Genomic DNA, 9,474 nt, shown 5'->3' on the forward strand with positions numbered 1-9,474 from the left:
AGTGTCACGAAGTAGAATTCAGTCAATTTTACAAAGAATTCAATGCTGAAACCGTAATGAGAATATGAAAATCTCGTCTCGGAGGGAAAAATCAATCCAATCATAGCAATACAAATACTCATTGAAGTTTAAACTTACCTCCGTAAGTCGATTTTCTGCTTCGCGGAACGTGTTCTCACTGCACGAAATATTGATCGCAGCGCTGCGCGGCAAGTAGCGGCAGTTGAAGGAACTACAGTGTGTTGGCTGTATGTGGCGTTATAAGCCGCGGTTTCGGCGACTTCGTCAGAGCGGCCCGGATAGCTCAGTCGGTAGAGCATTAGGCTTTTAACCTAAGGGTCCTGGGTTCAAGTCCCAGTTCGGGCGCAAATTTTTTGTGTACAATTAGACAATCTGCCATTCATAAATCTCATCTCTGTAATCTATACCCATGAAAGGTACGGTACGTAGGCTATCTGTGCGTTAAGTTCGCCTTAAATCAGCGATACTTTTGTTCAATGCTTCGCTTGGCTCTTCTATTTTCAAACTGATTTGCATTGTGCATGTATTTGTTTCACAAGGTATGAGGCAATTGAGGCATGACTACAGGAGGGAATATGACTTACTCATCTTTGAAATGTTGAGTGATCATGTAGCAAATTACATGGTACCATCTAATGGTTAGAGAAAATCGTATGTGTAGCCTCTATTTTTGACGTATTTATGCTGAAAGGAACTATGTTACATGCAAGCAAACCCTATGCACATAGTTCCTTTTGGCAAAAATACGGCCATTTATGAGAATCTACGCACTGTTTGAGCAGGTTTAGCCCACACACCGAAGGTCAGTGTAGGGTGAGGCAAAGAAAAAAATACGAATGAGCCAATTTTTGTTACTATTTTAAATTCAGGTAGGTCCTTAGATGCCTCTCAAAAAAGTCTTAGATTTTGGGTCGAGTTTATCGACCTTAAAGGACGAAAGGGCCCAAAATGGCCCCAAAATCAGATCTGAGGCAGACCAAGTAGAATAGAAACATATATCTAGACATCGATTTTATTCCTGAAAAAATTCCAAATAATCAAATTCCTACTTTGATATAATCCCCCCCTTCTCCTGGAAATGCAATGTTTCTCATATAAAAATGACTTAAAAAAGTCTCTGCCTTTTTGCAGCTATTTTTTGCGTCTTATTTGAGAACGTCAAGGATCACAAAGACGACTATGTAATAGTTATTTTCCTTATGAAGTTTTCAAAGAAGAAGGTCAAAACAGAGTTTTTTTGTGGGACATTTCGGTGCCCCTCAGAAACGGCTGCATAAGCATGTTTAAATGCTGTAAAACAAAGAAGAAAAAATAAAAAAGGTAAAAGAAAAAGTGTTCTACCAAAGATCCACATTTTCCACCGATGATGAGAAGACGAAAAAACCCGAACTCCTGCTGCAACCATCCTCACGTCACTTCCCTAACGTAAGGGCTGGGAGCCCTATGGTCCACATATGACTCAATGCTCTCTAGAGCTCAGTTAAAAATGTAACAACGCCCTAACGTCGGAGAAGCGACGACGCCTCACAATGGGCTGAGTCAATGGGAGAAGTCGAACAAAATGCAAACTTAGGAAGCTAAGTTCTGCTGTTCTGAACTACGAGACACCGAAGTTTTAACGCGGATTTTTCGTCCAGAAACACCGCCCTGAAAATAAAAACTCCGGCCGTGGAAGCCGTACTAACGGGCGACATACTGACTCACTGACATACTAGGCTGTTCGCGTTCCGGGCTCAGAGGCCGTAAGTTCCGGGCGTGGCTCCCGGAGCAATCAAAGCTACGGCTCCAACACCCGGAACTTCCGGCCTTTAAGCCCGAAACGGACGGTATATCAATATAGCCCAGAATTTTTTTTTTCAGTGCACTTAAACTTGAAATTGTGACGAAATAAACATTAAAATTTATAATTTTGGTTAGAAATCTCCTGTCCGACCTCCTCTACCAGCTTGTTTCATTGTGCGCCTGCGCGACCACTGTCAAGCTTGTTTTCTCGATTTTTCCCCGAAAGCTCCTCACCCATCAAATCGTTTAAAGTCAACCTGCCGCAGAGCTTAAGCTTAAGGACCCGCTGCTTACCAAGGGAACAATCCGGCAAGCATGCAGCGAAGACGACGATAAAGCCTAAAATAGACGACTTATAGAAAGTCTCGGACGTCGCGAAAGCCCTGAGGCCTCCCCCACTCATGGAAGAACAACTTAACTCCACTGAGAACTGGATGGAAGTATACGCGACTTTGCCCTAGCCATCTCCAACATCAGATCTCACCCCCGCTTGGTTTTTTTCGTGGCTGGACCTGCACCAATGTTTTTGACCGATAGCTCTCGTGGCAGTATCCTCTGCCATTTTTTAATTTTTCCGCCTTGTAAACCCGACAGTTCCGTTCATCAAGTTATTTCTCCCCCTTTTAAATTTTGACACCTCATTGTTTAACAATAAATAGCCTTTTCAGTGTCCTGTGCTTCTTGTAAAGTTTACAAAAGTGGTTTTAATTTATAATTCATAACGCAAAATTTCACGGATTACGTAGAGGATTTGACCAGTTCAGGAGTTTACAAAGTTCCTATGAATATCAGACCACCAATCAAGGATTCTGGAAAGTGTACGTAATTTCATTTTACTCTAAATTGACAGGCTCAAAAGCCAAGGAGTCCAAGTACATGTAATTGTCGTTCGATTTTTGTTTGTTTATTGTTTATTTATTTTCCTATGATGAGTGATTAACATAATTACCTACACACATTATGTAATTTGGAGAGGGAGGGGGGAGCATTCACCAATCATGGCGGTTTAATGGTATTGAGCAGTGACGTAAGGTTACAAATCTTCTCAATGCAACCGAACCTCATTCTTAATCAAACTGCAGAAAATCGTAATCCAACCGAAAACAAAAGGAGAGGAACATGCTAAGAATTGGATTGAAAAAAAAACAAAAATAAAAAAAAAATAAAAAACCGGGATATAATTTTAAGTAAAAAAAGCTCGACAGAAATTCAGTTTTTTGCAGAAGCATGAAAAAGTAACGTCTGCCTAAAATTTTGGTGATTTTTCATTAGCGTTATGTATGTACTGACATTTTCAGCCGGTAACGTTCAGTAGTTTCTTATAGTAAAACACACTTTACGAGTGGAATTTCTCTGATTGAAATTTCTAAATTTAGTTACGTTTGTCCGTCTAGATAACGACTTTGTAGAGCGCATGTGTATATAATATCCAATTTTTAAAGCGAAGGGATTTTTGCAGAAATTTAAAACTGACATGGTGTCTAGTTCATCTGATATACGAATGCGGGAAAGCTTTTGAGGAAAAAAAAAAAAAAAACAAATGGTTCAAATATCTGTCTTGACCTTTTTTCCACTCAAAATTGATAGAAATCACCGTTGCTTAGACAATCTTGAATTTTAATTTTCGAAAGGTGAAGGATTTTGAAAAATGGACCTCGTTGCTTAGAGTTATATTTGTTGTCGTCGCTTGGTCAGCTTTTTACTGTGAAAGGCCCCATTCTATTTACATTCTGACGAAGATGGGGTTAAGGAGATCCTAAAGATGATACATATCATCAATGAGGACAATTTTATTGTATATTTCGTAAAATTTGACCCTCTGCCTATGAGACTATATCCTTTGAAAAGATCACAATGCTTTTGCCTATCCGATAAGTTAAAAATACAAGCGAGCAAATTGTGTAGATTTTGAACGTTTTACGCAAGTTTACACCCTTTTAAAGTAAATCAAACCCATACATATTTTGTACTAGTAGCTTCAATTTTATAAAGCACTGGAAAAAAAACACATTGGATCTAGAGACCAGACTCTTGAAAACATTGACAGAAAAAGGACTCTTGGTTCAATCAAATTTAAGCTTAAATTTGATTGAATAAAGAGTATTTTTTTTTTGTCGATGTTTTTAAGAGGCTGGACTCTAGATCCAATGTGTTTTTTTTCCAATGAGGGGTAAATCATTGTAAACCTTTGTCCTAAGGATCTATTCCTATAGTTGAACTTATTGAATTTTACTTAAAAATCGAAAAAAAAGTTCTTCCTCTTAAAATTTCCTTCGTGACATTGTAAACCACATGAAACCTCTTAAAGGAGAGAGCTCTTAAAGCAACGACTATGAATACGTTACTGATACTACAAGACTCTAAGGAGGATGACATGTTAAAATTTGATCGGTTATAAGTATCGAAAAAAAAAACACAAGTTTTAAATAAATTACACAGTATGTAACGTGCCATACGGCGGACTCGCAGTCAGTGAACGGAAAGTGAGACCAGAGTTATGAAAGTGAAAATGGCGATGCGTGTTTGGAGGATTCCCCGATCCTGCTTACCCAGTCCCATTGCCTTCCTTCAAGCTATTACTAAGAAATGAACCCGTGTCCAGGATTATGCTTTCACTCTCAAACCCAAACTCGCCCTATTGTGCTATTTCGTCTTCGATTCCCACTAGTATAATCGATGTACCATGAAGTTTTTATGACTAAAACATCAAAATAAACAAATCCGTCATGAGATATTAAGATTGATAGACTTGTATTCACTGTCACTTCGCCTTCAGTTTTTTGGGTAGGCAAGAAAACATACTCCGTGTTGCATTAGTTATCCATCCAAAGGTTCGTCATGGTGGCGCTGTTTACCTCGCGCGATAACAAGGCGAGCTTCGATGGTTGAATCGTTATCGAATGGTTTTGATCGATATATCACATTGTTAATATAGAAAGTTATCGATCGAACCCATTCGATATCGATTCAAAAATCGACCCGCAGCTGATCTAGCCAGAAAAATGTATATACCAGCTCTATTTTTGTGTTGGAGATCCCGTGATTCAGTAATTAATGAATATTAATTATAAAATATTACTTTTTCCAATTTATTTTAGAGAGTGTTGCTTCCCTGCTATCCATGCTGGAAACACAGCCGTCCATTTAATTTTAGATTTCTTAAAAAAAGATTCATTAATTGAATTTTTTTAAATAAATACATATTTTTTAAAAAAAAATAAAATTTGTATTCGGTTAACAAAACAACTCATCAACCCCAAAAATTGCATCAGTTATAAACTTAATATTTTGACGCAAGCTACCTGAGCTGCAATCTCTACCCCCTCAGTCTTGTATTGGTACTCATTGGAGCTCAAAATAGTTGACTCTCATTGAAAATTTTGGCTTTGTTTTCCCAGTGAAATTGAGTGGACCCAGCATCATTTTACCACCTTGTTGTCTTTGAGCATACGTTCATTTTCATCAGGATAAATATCCTTATTTTTCAGAATATTTCAGCCGTATTTTAACTAAATTCAAAAACAGAATTATCATAAAAATTGCCGCTAGCAACTTTCAAAATCCCCATTCTATCAGATTCATGTAAGACTCACGACAGAAATTGAAAAACACAATCCCAGGGGTATATTTCCTTAATTGTCTACTGTCAAACCTCCAGGCTGCCGAGCTAGAAGTTATGAAAAATTATTTTCTAACACTCTAGGGTGATGATGAAACTCTCAGGAGTTATGCACATGCCAGATACAAAGTAATGCTCTATTCAGACTTCAATTTTGACTCAAAGAGGATCATACGTTCCTATGGAGGGAATGGTAATATTAGCTAATTTATGAATACATTCGACAACCTGTACCTGTTTGTACCCCTACGGCACAATGGTGCAGCAAAAACAGAACTCGAAATAGAATTACAGCATCTGATGCCGATGTGAATCAGTCGAAGATGCTAAAACCGGAGATGGGAAATCTGAGTTTGTATCATTAAGATCCGGCTCATGGCGGATAAAAAAGTTTCGATTTAAATAAAACTTTCAAGTTTTCGGCCCATTCAACCAAAATTTTCGATCAAAAGAACTGAACTGCGCTGCTGCAGGTAATCAAAGTCTTTTTCATTGAATTTTAACCAAAAAAGTTACTTATTTGAATATAGGTTCGATTTGTAAGACCCAAAAATATTAGTTATCTTGACAGAAAAATTGAATGTTATCCAAATGAACTGATGTTCTATCCATATAACCAATTTTGTTTTCTCTTTCTTAGGCTATCCGAGCTACAATAAAAAGTGGTACTAATACTTAATTCGAAATCTCACTCAAAATTAAGGAAGTAAATTCAAACTATTTTGAGAATATGGTCGAAATCCAAAACTCGCTGGATGTGCAATTGCATACAAGTAAGATCTTCCGTAAAAATAATCAAGAAGACTCGACTATCGCCTAGAAATAAAGTATCTGTTCGAAAATCTTCAGTACTTATGGTCTAAGGGTATGATCTAAATTCTAATTACCCCCACTCAAATCACTAATGTCGGAGATTTAATAATTGAATATTAATTGCGATAGTGCAATTGCTGGTATTTCCCTCAAAGGCAACGGATCTGACTCAATTAAGATATCCTACTCTAATGGCTGAAAATTGAACTTATTTTTTTCTGATAACACGCAAAAATCAACAAAATTTCGGATAAAAATTGTGGAGACGTATTCTCATAAAAAATCGAATAATTTAATTTTGTAAATTTTGCAACTATAGAATAGAGATACTTTTCACCTGAGGAACATCGAAATAATGAACTCACATACCGTGGTTCCTTTTTTGCTTTGACGTCAGTAACCCTTGCAACTTTTACAGGAAAATACGTATCGCACTAATTATTTTTCAATCATTTATAAAATAACTGAAATATTATGCCATTAAGTAAAAACGAAGGGAAATACCTTGTAAATTCGGTAAATCCCGCAAAGGCCGGTCAATTACACTCAGTAATGAGCGCGGAATCTCCGACTGACAATTGTCAGCTAATCATTACTCAATTGAATTCCGAGAAACTCATGTTATGCAGTTACCTCTAACATATATGGGTCTTACCGCAAGACTTTTGGGCCGCAAAGTCTGGGTGGCCATTGCCTTGAACATGACTCATTAGTATACTCATGAGTATATCTGTTGAAGCGACATCCTCGCGCACAGTGGGGAAGCCCTCAAACTTTCAAATTTTGAATTTTGTTTCCTTTTATGAGCATCAAAAGATAGGAAAGATGAATCCGATCGAATATTCTACAAGTGCAATGGAAATAAAGCACTTTTACTTGACGGTTCGATGCCTTTTACCAGTGCTCTCGTCTCCCGGAACTGGTACCAAATTCCGGAACTGGTACCAAATTCCGGAACTATTGAGATTATCCTGAATTTTTCCCGGAACTTTTGAATTTCCCGAAATGGTCCGGATCTTTTGAATTTTCCGGAACGTTTGACGGACATAGAATGGGAGCACTGGCTTTTACAAATGTAACGCAACAATTAAACTTCAATTACATCGCAAGCACTTTTAAATTGCAGTAATTAAGACTGAGATAAGCATAACTGAGCAAATGGATCACGCAAGCATATATAAGTGATAAAAATGATAAATCACTTCAAAAAGTAAAAAATATGGAAGATGAAAGACATAATTTTTAAACACTTTTAAGTAGGTTCAAAACTACCTCAAAACTTACAAAACCTGCACAATTCTTCCTGTTATTCTGTTTAACTTTTTGTACAGGCAAATCATTGCAATCCTGTGCACATATTTTTTGTGAATTATTTTCCTATTTTTAAAAATATTCACGAACAATTATAAGGAGGCTTCATGATTTCTTCATTTTTTTTTTTGGGGGGGGGGGGGGAGAGAAAATACAGCGCAGTGCGACATTGTCACTAGAAAATTTCACGAAGAAACCAATGGAACCAGTTTCAAACCTTAAAGTTCTGTATGTGCGGAGTTATGAGCTTTAAAAGTTTTCAAAGTTTGCCCGACTTCCTCCATGGACTCGATCCATTGTGCGGCCCCTTTTCCCGAGGATTTCCACGATTTTCGAATGACCTAATTCTTGAAGGCTACGCTCTATGCAGTGCTGTCCGGCCACTTTGCGATGATATACCCTAGAGTTCCTTTATACCCAGAGTTAAGACAACTCACTTTTGGTTGGGCCAGGGTTGGGCTGAAAGTGGCCTAAAAAAAAAATCCAATTCTGATTGGTTCTCGCTCATGGAGGCCGAAACGAGTGCACCAAGATGGCGGTACCTTGAATGTGAACAAGAATAATGAAAATATTACCTAATTGTGGTTTATCAAGAGTAAATTGTTATTTCCATTGGTCCAAAATGAAAATAGATTAAGAAATTATTCACAAACCAATCTCATTTTCTTTTTAATTGATCAATTTGTTGATGTTGTTGTTTTTGTGTGACAGACATCGCAGGATTCCTGATCCTTATCCCTCAATATCGTTCGTTTGGGTGCACTCATTTCGGCCTCCATGGCCAGCCAAGGCCGGCTGCCAGTCAGCTGATAATCGAGTTGTCTTAACTCTGGGTATAAAGGGACTCTAATATACCCGCGACGCATCATCATGCAATACCGTTGCTGTCTGTCGCGACGCGAATCGAGGCGACGACGGATGCGCTAATCCCGTTTGTCTCCCAAAACGATTTACGAAGCCGCCTTTATTGGCTCTCCTCGAATCGCAAATTGATTGCGTGTCACCTTATTGAGGTTTAGCGCACGGTTCTACCCTCGAACAATCGACCACGACGGGAATCCTTCGACGGTAGCATAACTGTCCACTGGGGCGCGTTACTTACGCGGCGTAAGGTTGTGCATGAGTAATGTTGAGGTAGGATGGGGTGAGGTGGGGATGAGCATACCGCTAGATGTGGATTTTGCCGGATCTGGATTTTGCAGATGGAGATTTCTCCTGATCGATGGATAACTGAGCTCTGGGTTGTCTGGTAAGACCAAGTTTTCGAGGAAGAATGAGTACGTTGCACGGTGCGGGATTCGCCATTCAATGGGATTTTTTTTTTCCCGGGGCTATGTCGTCACTTCCCGGCTAAAATATCACAAGTGCCATGCGACGTTCAAAAATTTCGCCGCCGTTTAATTTTTTGCAGAGAATTTGTTCAACGGAGCCGTCCAAAAATTTCATTGAATTTTCTTTAGACAGCCGATAAAATTCAGTGAATTTTCCGACAATTTTTCGGTAAAAAAATAAAATGGCGCTTGTGATACTTTAGCCGGAAGGTGACGGTGTAAGTTGCTCGTCTTTAACGTGTCCTTGACTTAGCCTGAATTAAGGGAGACTTCGCGACGGCTTGTATCTAAAAACAAGAAGCAGTTTTTGACGTAGGTTTACGTCTTTCTCTACTTCTGGGGTAAAAGGGGGATTAAAATATTCTTGACAATAGCAGATAACAATAGATTATAGTTCTCACCTGCAATTGATGATTCCATAATTTTTATACCAAAATGTTTTACTATTTTGACCAATTTGGGACTTTCGAATCGAAAAATGCCTTCAAATTGTAGGGTAGGCAAAAGCGGATACCGTACTGTACGAATGAATATCGACGGATGTTTGCGCCCCTGGGGACTATCATTCCTTGAATGAGGAGGAAAAAGTCGATAGGT

General features: G+C 38.4%; 1 non-coding gene across 1 annotated transcript; it reads left to right on the forward strand.

Annotated features, from left to right (window-relative positions):
- Nucleotides 1-293: 293 nt before the first annotated feature.
- On the forward strand, nucleotides 294-366 carry TRNAK-UUU (transfer RNA lysine (anticodon UUU)). The gene has a single exon. It is a non-coding gene; the product is annotated as a tRNA-Lys (tRNA).
- The last annotated feature ends 9,108 nt before the right edge of the window (nucleotides 367-9,474 follow it).

This window comes from Bemisia tabaci, chromosome 8 (assembly GCF_918797505.1).
Source record: "Bemisia tabaci chromosome 8, PGI_BMITA_v3".
Lineage (NCBI taxonomy): Eukaryota > Metazoa > Arthropoda > Insecta > Hemiptera > Aleyrodidae > Bemisia > Bemisia tabaci.